This window comes from Hyla sarda, chromosome 4 (assembly GCF_029499605.1).
Source record: "Hyla sarda isolate aHylSar1 chromosome 4, aHylSar1.hap1, whole genome shotgun sequence".
Lineage (NCBI taxonomy): Eukaryota > Metazoa > Chordata > Amphibia > Anura > Hylidae > Hyla > Hyla sarda.
In genome coordinates, this window is record NC_079192.1 from 222547561 (window position 1) to 222560442 (window position 12882).

At 43.1% G+C, this 12882-nt stretch overlaps 1 protein-coding gene across 3 annotated transcripts in view; it reads right to left on the reverse strand.

The window, feature by feature from the left end:
- The window catches only part of LRRK2 (leucine rich repeat kinase 2), a 148123-nt gene extending 140278 nt beyond the window's left edge, over nt 1-7845 (reverse strand). For all 3 annotated transcript variants that reach the window (XM_056573633.1, XM_056573631.1, XM_056573630.1), the window contains exon 1: nt 7717-7845. The gene's annotated coding sequence lies outside the window, so the exon portion shown is untranslated. The remainder of the gene's footprint in view (nt 1-7716) is intronic.
- Nucleotides 7846-12882: the final 5037 nt, after the last annotated feature.

Consider the following 12882-nt stretch of genomic DNA (forward strand, 5'->3'; position numbering starts at 1 on the left):
TCTCCAGTATACACACGTAGAGTATATAGACGTCGTCTCCAGTATACACACGTAGAGTATATGGACGCCGTCTCCAGTATACACATGTACAGTATATAGACACCGTCTCCAGTATACACATGTACAGTATATAGACACCGTCTCCAGTATACACATGTACAGTATATAGACACCGGCTCCAGTATACACATGTACAGTATATGGACACCGTCTCCAGTATACACATGTACAGTATATGGACGCCGTCTCCAGTATATACATGTACAGTATATAGACACCGTCTCCAGTATACACATGTACAGTATATAGACGCCGTCACCAGTATCCACACGTACAGTATATAGACACCGTCTCCAGTATACACACGTACAGTATATAGACACCGTCTCCAGTATACACATGTACAGTATATAGACACCGTCTCCAGTATACACATGTACAGTATATAGACTCCGTCTCCAGTATACACATGTACAGTATATAGACTCCGTCTCCAGTATACACATGTACAGTATATAGAATCTGTCTCCAGTATACACATGTACAGTATATAGACACCGTCTCCAGTATACACATGTACAGTAGACACCTCCGCCAGTATATACATGTACAGTATATAGACACCGTCTCCAGTATACAGTATACATGTCCAGTATATAGACACCTCAGCCAGTATATACATGTACAGTATATAGACACCACCTACAGTATATACACACCTCAGCCAGTATACACATGTACAGTATATAGACACCGTCTCCAGTATACACATGTACAGTATATAGACGCCGTCTCCAGTATCCACATGTACAGTATATAGACGCCGTCTCCAGTATCCACATGTACAGTATATAGACGCCGTCTCCAGTATCCACATGTACAGTATATAGACGCCGTCACCAGTATCCACACGTACAGTATATAGACGCCGTCTCCAGTATACACACGTAGAGTATATAGACGCCATCTCCAGTATACACACGTAGAGTATATGGACGTCGTCTCCAGTATACACATGTACAGTATATGGACGCCGTCTCCAGTATACACATGTACAGTATATAGACACCGTCTCCAGTATAGACATGTACAGTATATAGACACCGTCTCCAGTATACATGTCCAGTATATAGACACCTCAGCCAGTATATACATGTACAGTATATAGACACCGTCTCCAGTATACACATGTACAGTATATAGACACCTCAGCCAGTATATACCTGTACAGTATACAGACACTGTCTCCAGTATACATGTCCAGTATATAGACACCTCAGCCAGTATATACATGTACAGTATATAGACACCCCAATATATACATGTACAGTATATAGACACCGCCTATAGTATATACACACCTCAGCCAGTATATACATGTACAGTATATGGACGCCGTCTCCAGTATATACATGTACAGTATATGGACGTCGTCTCCAGTATAAACATGTACAGTATATGGACGCTGTCTCCAGTATAGAGATGTACAGTATATAGACGCCGTCTCCAGTATATACATGTACAGTATATAAACGTCGTCTCCAGTATACACATGTACAGTATATAGACGCCGTCTCCAGTATATACATGTACAGTATATAGACGCCGTCTCCAATATATACATGTACAGTATATAGGCACCGCCTACAGTATATACACACCCCAGCCAGTATATACATGTACAGTATATAGACTCCGTCTCCAGTATAGACATGTACAGTATATGGACGCCGTCTCCAGTATATACATGTACAGTATATGGACGCCGTCTCCAGTACACACATGTACAGTATATGGACACCGTCTCCAGTATATGCATGTACAGTATATGGACGTCGTCTCCAGTATAGACATGTACAGTATATGGACGCCGTCTCCAGTATATACATGTACAGTATATGGACGCCGTCTCCAGTATACACATGTACAGTATATAGACACCGTCTCCAGTATACACATGTACAGTATATGGACGCCGTCTCCAGTATACGCATGTACAGTATATGGACGCCGTCTCCAGTATACACATGTACAGTATATGGACGCCGTCTCCAGTATATACATGTACAGTATATGGACGCCGTCTCTAATATACAGTATACATGTCCAGTATATAGACACCTCAGCCAGTATATACATGTACAGTATATAGACTCCGTCTCCAGTATATACATGTACAGTATATGGACGCAGTCTCCAGTATAGACATGTACAGTATATGGACGCCGTCTTTAATATACAGTATACATGTCCAGTATATAGACACCTCAGCCAGTATATACATGTACAGTATATAGACTCCGTCTCCAGTATACACATGTACAGTATATAGACACCGTCTCCAGTATACACATGTACAGTATATGGACGCCGTCTCCAGTATATGCATGTACAGTATATGGACGCCGTCTCCAGTATAGACATGTACAGTATATGGACGCCGTCTCCAGTATATACATGTACAGTATATAGACGCCGTCTCCAGTATACACATGTACAGTATATGGACGCCGTCTCCAGTATACACATGTACAGTATATGGACGCCGTCTCCAGTATACACATGTACAGTATATGGACGCCGTCTCCAGTATACACATGTACAGTATATGGACGCCGTCTCCAGTATAGACATGTACAGTATATGGACGCCGTCTCCAGTATAGACATGTACAGTATATGGATGCCGTCTCCAGTATAGACATGTACAGTATATGGATGCCGTCTCCAGTATATACATGTACAGTATATAGACGCCGTCTCCAGTATATACATGTACAGTATATAGACACCGTCTCCAGTATACACATGTACAGTATATAGACGCCGTCTCCAGTATACACATGTACAGTATATAGACGCCGTCTCCAGTATACACATGTACAGTATATGGACGCCGTCTCCAGTATACACATGTACAGTATATAGACGCCGTCTCCAGTATACACACGTAGAGTATATAGACGCCGTCTCCAGTATACACACGTAGAGTATATAGACGCCATCTCCAGTATACACACGTAGAGTATATGGACGTCGTCTCCAGTATACACATGTACAGTATATGGACGCCGTCTCCAGTATACACATGTACAGTATATAGACACCGTCTCCAGTATAGACATGTACAGTATATAGACACCGTCTCCAGTATATATGTCCAGTATATAGACACCTCAGCCAGTATATACATGTACAGTATATAGACACCGTCTCCAGTATACACATGTACAGTATATAGACACCTCAGCCAGTATATACCTGTACAGTATACAGACACCGTCTCCAGTATACATGTCCAGTATATAGACACCTCAGCCAGTATATACATGTACAGTATATAGACACCCCAATATATACATGTACAGTATATAGACACCGCCTATAGTATATACACACCTCAGCCAGTATATACATGTACAGTATATGGACGCCGTCTCCAGTATATACATGTACAGTATATGGACGTCGTCTCCAGTATAAACATGTACAGTATATGGACGCTGTCTCCAGTATAGAGATGTACAGTATATAGACGCCGTCTCCAGTATATACATGTACAGTATATAAACGTCGTCTCCAGTTTACACATGTACAGTATATAGACGCCGTCTCCAGTATATACATGTACAGTATATAGACGCCGTCTCCAATATATACATGTACAGTATATAGGCACCGCCTACAGTATATACACACCTCAGCCAGTATATACATGTACAGTATATAGACTCCGTCTCCAGTATAGACATGTACAGTATATGGACGCCGTCTCCAGTATATACATGTACAGTATATGGACGCCGTCTCCAGTACACACATGTACAGTATATGGACGCCGTCTCCAGTATATGCATGTACAGTATATGGACGTCGTCTCCAGTATAGACATGTACAGTATATGGACGCCATCTCCAGTATATACATGTACAGTATATGGACGCCGTCTCCAGTATACACATGTACAGTATATAGACACCGTCTCCAGTATTCACATGTACAGTATATGGACGCCGTCTCCAGTATATGCATGTACAGTATATGGACGCCGTCTCCAGTATACACATGTACAGTATATGGACGCCGTCTCCAGTATATACATGTACAGTATATGGACGCCGTCTCTAATATACAGTATACATGTCCAGTATATAGACACCTCAGCCAGTATATACATGTACAGTATATAGACTCCGTCTCCAGTATATACATGTACAGTATATGGACGTAGTCTCCAGTATAGACATGTACAGTATATGGACGCCGTCTTTAATATACAGTATACATGTCCAGTATATAGACACCTCAGCCAGTATATACATGTACAGTATATAGACTCCGTCTCCAGTATACACATGTACAGTATATAGACACCGTCTCCAGTATACACATGTACAGTATATGGACGCCGTCTCCAGTATATGCATGTACAGTATATGGACGCCGTCTCCAGTATAGACATGTACAGTATATGGATGCCGTCTCCAGTATACACATGTACAGTATATAGACGCCGTCTCCAGTATACACATGTACAGTATATGGACGCCGTCTCCAGTATACACATGTACAGTATATAGACGCCGTCTCCAGTATACACATGTACAGTATATGGACGCCGTCTCCAGTATAGACATGTACAGTATATGGATGCCGTCTCCAGTATATACATGTACAGTATATAGACGCCGTCTCCAGTATATACATGTACAGTATATAGACGCCGTCTCCAGTATACACATGTACAGTATATAGACGCCGTCTCCAGTATACACATGTACAGTATATAGACGCCGTCTCCAGTATACACATGTACAGTATATAGACGCCGTCTCCAGTATACACATGTACAGTATATGGACGCCGTCTCCAGTATATGCATGTACAGTATATGGACGCCGTCTCCAGTATATGCATGTACAGTATATGGACGCCGTCTCCAGTATATGCATGTACAGTATATGGACGCCGTCTCCAGTATACACATGTACAGTATATGGACGCCGTCTCCAGTATACACATGTACAGTATATAGACGCCGTCTCCAGTATACACATGTACAGTATATAGACGCCGTCTCCAGTATACACATGTACAGTATATGGACGCCGTCTCCAGTATACACATGTACAGTATATAGACGCCGTCTCCAGTATATGCATGTACAGTATATGGACGCCGTCTCCAGTATATACATGTACAGTATATGGACGCCGTCTCCAGTATATACATGTACAGTATATAGACGCCGTCTCCAGTATACACATGTACAGTATATAGACACCTCAGCCAGAATATACATGTACAGTATATAGACACCGTCTCCAGTATACACATGTACAGTATATAGACACCTCAGCCAGTATATACCTGTACAGTATACAGACACCGTCTCCAGTATACATGTCCAGTATATAGACACCTCAGCCAGTATATACATGTACAGTATATAGACACCGTCTCCAGTATACACATGTACAGTATATAGACACCTCAGCCAGTATATACCTGTACAGTATACAGACACCGTCTCCAGTATACATGTCCAGTATATAGACACCTCAGCCAGTATATACATGTACAGTATATAGACACCCCAATATATACATGTACAGTATATAGACACCGCCTATAGTATATACACACCTCAGCCAGTATATACATGTACAGTATATGGACGCCGTCTCCAGTATATACATGTACAGTATATGGACGTCGTCTCCAGTATAAACATGTACAGTATATGGACGCTGTCTCCAGTATAGAGATGTACAGTATATAAACGTCGTCTCCAGTATACACATGTACAGTATATAGACGCCGTCTCCAGTATATACATGTACAGTATATAGACGCCGTCTCCAATATATACATGTACAGTATATAGGCACCGCCTACAGTATATACACACCTCAGCCAGTATATACATGTACAGTATATAGACTCCGTCTCCAGTATAGACATGTACAGTATATGGACGCCGTCTCCAGTATATACATGTACAGTATATGGACGCCGTCTCCAGTACACACATGTACAGTATATGGACGCCGTCTCCAGTATATGCATGTACAGTATATGGACGTCGTCTCCAGTATAGACATGTACAGTATAAGGACGCCGTCTCCAGTATATACATGTACAGTATATGGACGCCGTCTCCAGTATACACATGTACAGTATATAGACACCGTCTCCAGTATTCACATGTACAGTATATGGACGCCGTCTCCAGTATATGCATGTACAGTATATGGACGCCGTCTCCAGTATACACATGTACAGTATATGGACGCCGTCTCCAGTATATACATGTACAGTATATGGACGCCGTCTCTAATATACAGTATACATGTCCAGTATATAGACACCTCAGCCAGTATATACATGTACAGTATATAGACTCCGTCTCCAGTATATACATGTACAGTATATGGACGTAGTCTCCAGTATAGACATGTACAGTATATGGACGCCGTCTTTAATATACAGTATACATGTCCAGTATATAGACACCTCAGCCAGTATATACATGTACAGTATATAGACTCCGTCTCCAGTATACACATGTACAGTATATAGACACCGTCTCCAGTATAGACATGTACAGTATATGGATGCCGTCTCCAGTATATACATGTACAGTATATAGACGCCGTCTCCAGTATATACATGTACAGTATATGGACGCCGTCTCCAGTATACACATGTACAGTATATAGACGCCGTCTCCAGTATAGACATGTACAGTATATGGATGCCGTCTCCAGTATATACATGTACAGTATATGGATGCCGTCTCCAGTATATACATGTACAGTATATAGACGCCGTCTCCAGTATATACATGTACAGTATATAGACGCCGTCTCCAGTATACACATGTACAGTATATAGACGCCGTCTCCAGTATACACATGTACAGTATATAGACGCCGTCTCCAGTATACACATGTACAGTATATAGACGCCGTCTCCAGTATACGCATGTACAGTATATGGACGCCGTCTCCAGTATACGCATGTACAGTATATGGACGCCGTCTCCAGTATACGCATGTACAGTATATGGACGCCGTCTCCAGTATATGCATGTACAGTATATGGACGCCGTCTCCAGTATATGCATGTACAGTATATGGACGCCGTCTCCAGTATATGCATGTACAGTATATGGACGCCGTCTCCAGTATACACATGTACAGTATATAGACGCCGTCTCCAGTATACACATGTACAGTATATGGACGCCGTCTCCAGTATACACATGTACAGTATATAGACGCCGTCTCCAGTATATGCATGTACAGTATATGGACGCCGTCTCCAGTATATGCATGTACAGTATATGGACGCCGTCTCCAGTATATGCATGTACAGTATATGGACGCCGTCTCCAGTATACACATGTACAGTATATAGACGCCGTCTCCAGTATATACATGTACAGTATATGGACGCCGTCTCCAGTATATGCATGTACAGTATATGGACGCCGTCTCCAGTATATGCATGTACAGTATATGGACGCCGTCTCCAGTATACACATGTACAGTATATGGACGCCGTCTCCAGTATATACATGTACAGTATATAGACGCCGTCTCCAATATACAGTATACATGTCCAGTATATAGACACCTCAGCCAGAATATACATGTACAGTGTATATAGACACCTCCGCCTGTAAAGTTGTGAGTCCCAGGTCGCCCCTCACCTTATCTCTTCCACCGTCCGGATCTTGTCACAATCTTGTCTTTGGTGTCGCCGCCGTTAAAAAGCAAAACAATCTCCTGGTGGAGCCGCACACATGTAAAGGAAAGGGATTCCCAGACTGCTGATTGGTTACTTACGCTGTCAATCACCGCACCTTACGTCACTCTCTGTGGTGATTGGCTAAGAAGTTCCACTTCTTGAATCCAGTGTTGAGGGAAGGACATAGCGCGCTGCTCCCGGGAGATAGAGGGGCACAGGGCTCTTCCTCTGACGAGAGCAGCTGGAGGGGCTTTATCTGCAGCAGGGGGAGGTTGCGCGGTGTAACTGGACGCCAGGGGGCGCTTTTTAGGAGTGCTATAGGAAAGTTCACGCTGTTCTGTCCTTTAGGGAGGTGTGGTCAGACGTACTGTAAATGGAGGCATGTACCGGTGTGAACACTTGTGTAACCCGGAGCGGCTGCTGTCAAGGCTGTGTCCGGGTATTGTAGTATTACCGTCACTAAACTAAATGTGGGCTGTCTGCGTTTTGGTTCATGAGGCTCCTCTCACTATGAGGCTCCTGTTATTTTCACATTATTTTGCTGCATATATTTGGTGCGCGCCATTATACCTCTATCTCACAGGTGAGTGCACCATTGAAAAAATTGTGGTGTCATATATGTAACCTTATTTTGGGTTACCTCACAAGCAGAGGTGTCACTTGTAGCTTCTGGACCCGATGAAAAATCTGTAGCAACCCCATATGCCAATTATAATACTGGTCTCTTATGAGGCAGACTTGCTTTGGGGCCCCTTAGGCAGCAGGGCCCCGGTGAGACTGCTACCTCTTTAGCTACACCCCTGCTCACAAGCACCAAAACACCTTTCTAAGTGGTTAGCTAAAACGCGCCTCATGAGATAAGTCCCCATCTGTGGCCATGCCTTCAGTCTAGGCTAAAAGACACTTAAACCCATACACTTGGCCACTTTATTAGGTACACCTGTTCAATTTGTTGTCAGAAATCGCTTATCAACAAATCAATCCGTCTAGGCATGTAGACGTGGTCTAGACAACTTGCTGAAACTCAAACCAAGCTTTGAGAGGGGATTTAAAGGAAAACTGTAGTGAAAAATCTTCCTCTAGCCCAGGCTGCAAAAAAAAAAAAACAAGAAAAAATCTTTAACTCGCCTTCCTACGTTGCGCCGATATCGTCCGATGCTGGTCTGCTTCCTGGGGACTGTGACTCATACTGTGCTCAGCATATCGCCGGCCGCAGCGATGTCCCATCTCGGCTAGTGATAGGTCATGTAAGAAGCCTGGCCCCACCATCTCCCTGCTGCCCGGGATCTTTCCATGACAGTGCGCTCAGCCTATTGCCAGCCTAGTCGGATCATCACTGCGGCCGGCGATTTGCTAAGTGCAGTATGAGTCATTTATAGTGTGGGTGGAGCCCCACCACTAGAGATGAGCGAACTTACAGTAAATTTGATTCGTCACAAACTTCTCAGCTCGGCAGTTGATGACTTTTCCTGCGTAAATTAGTTCAGCCCTCAGGTGCTCCGGTGGGCTGGAAAAGGTGGATACATTCCTAGGAAAGAGTCTCCTAGGAATGTATCCACCTTTTCCAGCCCACAGGAGCACCTGAAAGCTGAACTAATAAGCAGGAAAAGTCATCAACTGCCGAGCCGAGAAGTTTGTGACGAATCAAATTTACTGTAAGTTCGCTCATCTCTACCCACCACCCCGAGTAATATGTAAACATGTCCTGACAAGTCTGCATAGCAGAATGTCTTATAGTAAAAAAACAGACAGTAATATATTATAAGTAGTATCATTTTATAGAGCTGTTAGGGACCAACCGGGGGACAGGAAGAGTGAGCCCTAAACTGACCCTAAAACCTCTCTCCCTGACTACTTGCTCATCCACCCTAAACGGTGGATGGACAAATGGGCGCCGGTCCCTTCCTGTGCTAAAGTGCAGTGGCGTAAAAACACATAATATACTTAGTCGGATACAATAAACTCACAAACAGAGCAGAATTAACAAACAGTTCATAAACCGGATATCAGATAAACGGCAGATGTTATAAAATGAACAAGACTAGGCATGATATGAGTATACAGCAGAATCCAGGAGATGAAGGGGACAAACAGAAGAACCAAGAGCCAAAACACCAAACTGAACAGGTAACATAGAACACTGTTCAAAAACAGGTACAAGTACAAAGGATAAAGATCAGATCAACCAAACATGATATAAATATAGGACACTGTTCAGACTGGGACACAGAACATATAAACCAGACTCCCCACTCCACTATAGGAGTAGCCATCAACAATAAAGCCAAATAGGCTACCGGCCAGTGGACACACTCCACCGTGCAGACAAAATGTCGACCCAGTAGGAAACAGACATATAATACATGAAACACTAGACTAGAACTGGATGAGTCTGAATAGACTCCAGAATACCAAACCGGAATATAACATACAGAGCACAGGGTACAAGCTAGACTCAGACACAGTGTGAACACAGAGCAGAATGAACAAACATAATCCTAAAACCAACTAATGTAACACAGACTACAATACGGAGCATGCTATATAACAATTGCTAAAACCCAGATAAGATGACAAGATAAATACAAGCTAAATGCCCAAGCAGACAGTCAGAATATAGTACAAACAGACATAGTAGTTGTAACACTCACGTTTCTGAAGACAGGAACCCCGGTGCATTTGGATCCGCTGGACTTGTGTGGCAGATGACTCAGACCGTTCCAGGGAGCGGATTCTAAGGTGTTGGCTTTCACCAGAGCCTGCCGCAAAGTGGGATGGACTTTCTGCTGCAGGCGGCACCCAGGTCGCTATCCCTGGCACAGCGCGACCACACAGGCGGCTGAGGAGATGCGAGGCACAAGAGGAATAAGGCAACTCGTAGTCTGGATAGCAGAAGGTCAGGGCAGGCGGTACAGTAAAGTAGTCAAAGCGAAGCAGGAGTTCAGTAGACAGGCGGCAGAGGAGCAAGGTCAAGTCGCAAGAGATCTGATACACAGCAAGGCAATACAGAGGAATGCTTTCTCAAAGGCACAAGGCAACAAAGATCCGGCAGGGAACTGAGGAGAGGGAGGAATTTATAAATGAGCCACAGGTGGATTACACTAATGAGCATACTTGCCCTTTAAATATTTAAGCTCCGGCTCGTGTGCGCCCTAGGGGACGGGGACACGCGCACCAGAGCAGAGAGGCAGGAGAAACACCCAGAGAGTGACGGACTGGGACTCGCATGTGGGCGCGTCCCATAATGCGAGTCCCAGCCCCGTCGGCAGCAGAAGGTAAGGGGACCATGCGCTCACGGCCAGTGTGTGTGGCCGGAGTGCATAACTTAACAATAGTATTGCACTCATTAATTAACCAGCCCCAGAATGCAGGAGAACCCTGGTTAACTCCTTAAGGACCCAGCCATTTTACACCTTAGGACCCGGCCATTTTTTGCACATCTGACCACTGTCATTTTAAACATTAATAACTCTGGAATGCTTTTAGTTATCATTCTGATTCCAAGATTGTTTTTTCGTTACATATTCTACTTTAACATAGTGGTAACATTTTTTGGTAACTTGCATCCTTTCTTGGTGAAAAATCCCATAATTTGATGAAAAATTTGAAAATTTTGCATTTTTCTAACTTTGAAGCTCTCAGCTTGTAAGGAAAATTGATATTCCAAATAATTTTTTTTTATTCACATATACAATATGTCCACTTTATGTTTGCATCATAAAATTGAAAAGTTTTTACTTTTGGAAGACACCAGAGGGCTTCAAAGTTCAGCAGCAATTTTCCAATTTTTCACAAAATTTCCAAAATCACAATTTTTCAGGGACCAGTTCAGGTTTGAAGTGGATTTGAAGGGTCTTCATCTTAGAAATACCCCACAAATTACCCCATTATAAAAACTGCACCCCCAAAGTATTCAAAATGACATTCAGTCAGCATTTTAACCCTTTAGGTGTTTCACAGGAATAGCAGCAAAGTGAAGGAGAAAATTCACAATCTTCATTTTTTACACTCGCATGTTCTTGTAGACCTAATTTTTGAATTTTTACAAGGGGTAAAAGGAGAAAATGTATACTTATATTTGTAGCCCAATTTCTCTTGAGTAAGCACATACCTCATATGTCTATATAAAGTGTTCAGAAGCGAAGGAGCGACAAGGGGATTTTGGAGAGTACGTTTTTCTGAAATAGTTTTTGGGGGGTATGTTGCATTTAGGAAGCCCCTATGGTGCCAGAACAGGAAAAAAAAAACACATGGCATACCATTTTGGAAAGTAGACCCCTTGAGGAACGTAACAAGGAATAAAGTGAGTCTTAATACCCCACAGGTTTTTCACGACTTTTGCATATGTAAAAAAATGTAAAAAAATTTCACTAAAATGTGCGTTTCCCCCCAAATTTCACATTTTTGCAAGGGTTAATAGCAGAAAATACCCCCTAAAATTTGTAACCCCATCTCTTCTGAGTATGGAGGTACCCCATAAGTTGACCTGAAGTGCACTACGGGCGAACTACAATGCTCAGAAGAGAAGGAGTCATATTTGTCTTTTTGAGAGCAAATTTTGCTCGGGGGCATGTCGCATTTAGGAAGCCCCTATGGTGCCAGGACAGCAAAAAATACCCACATGGCATACCATTTTGGAAACTAGACCCCTTGAGGAACGTAACAAGGAATAAAGTGAGCCTTAATACCCGACAGGGGTTTCACGACTTTTGCATACGTAAAAAAATGTTTTTTTTCACTAAAATGTGTGTTTCCCCCCCAAATTTCACATTTTTGCAAGGGTTAATAGCAGAAAATACCCCCCAAAATTTGTAACCCCATCTCTTCTGAGTATGGAGGTACCCGATAAGTTGACCTGAAGCGCAATACGGGCGAACTACAATGCTCAGAAGAGAAGGAGTCATATTTGGCTTTTTGAGAGCAAATTTTGCTCGGGGGGCATGTCGCATTTAGGAAGCCCCTATGGTGCCAGGACAGAAAAATAACGCCCACATGGCATACCATTTTGGGAACGAGACCCCTTTAGGAACGTAACAAGGGGTACAGTGAGCATTTACCCCCCACTGGTGTCTGTCAGATCTTTGGAAGAGTGGGCTGTACAAAATTTTTAATTTGCACAGCCCACTGT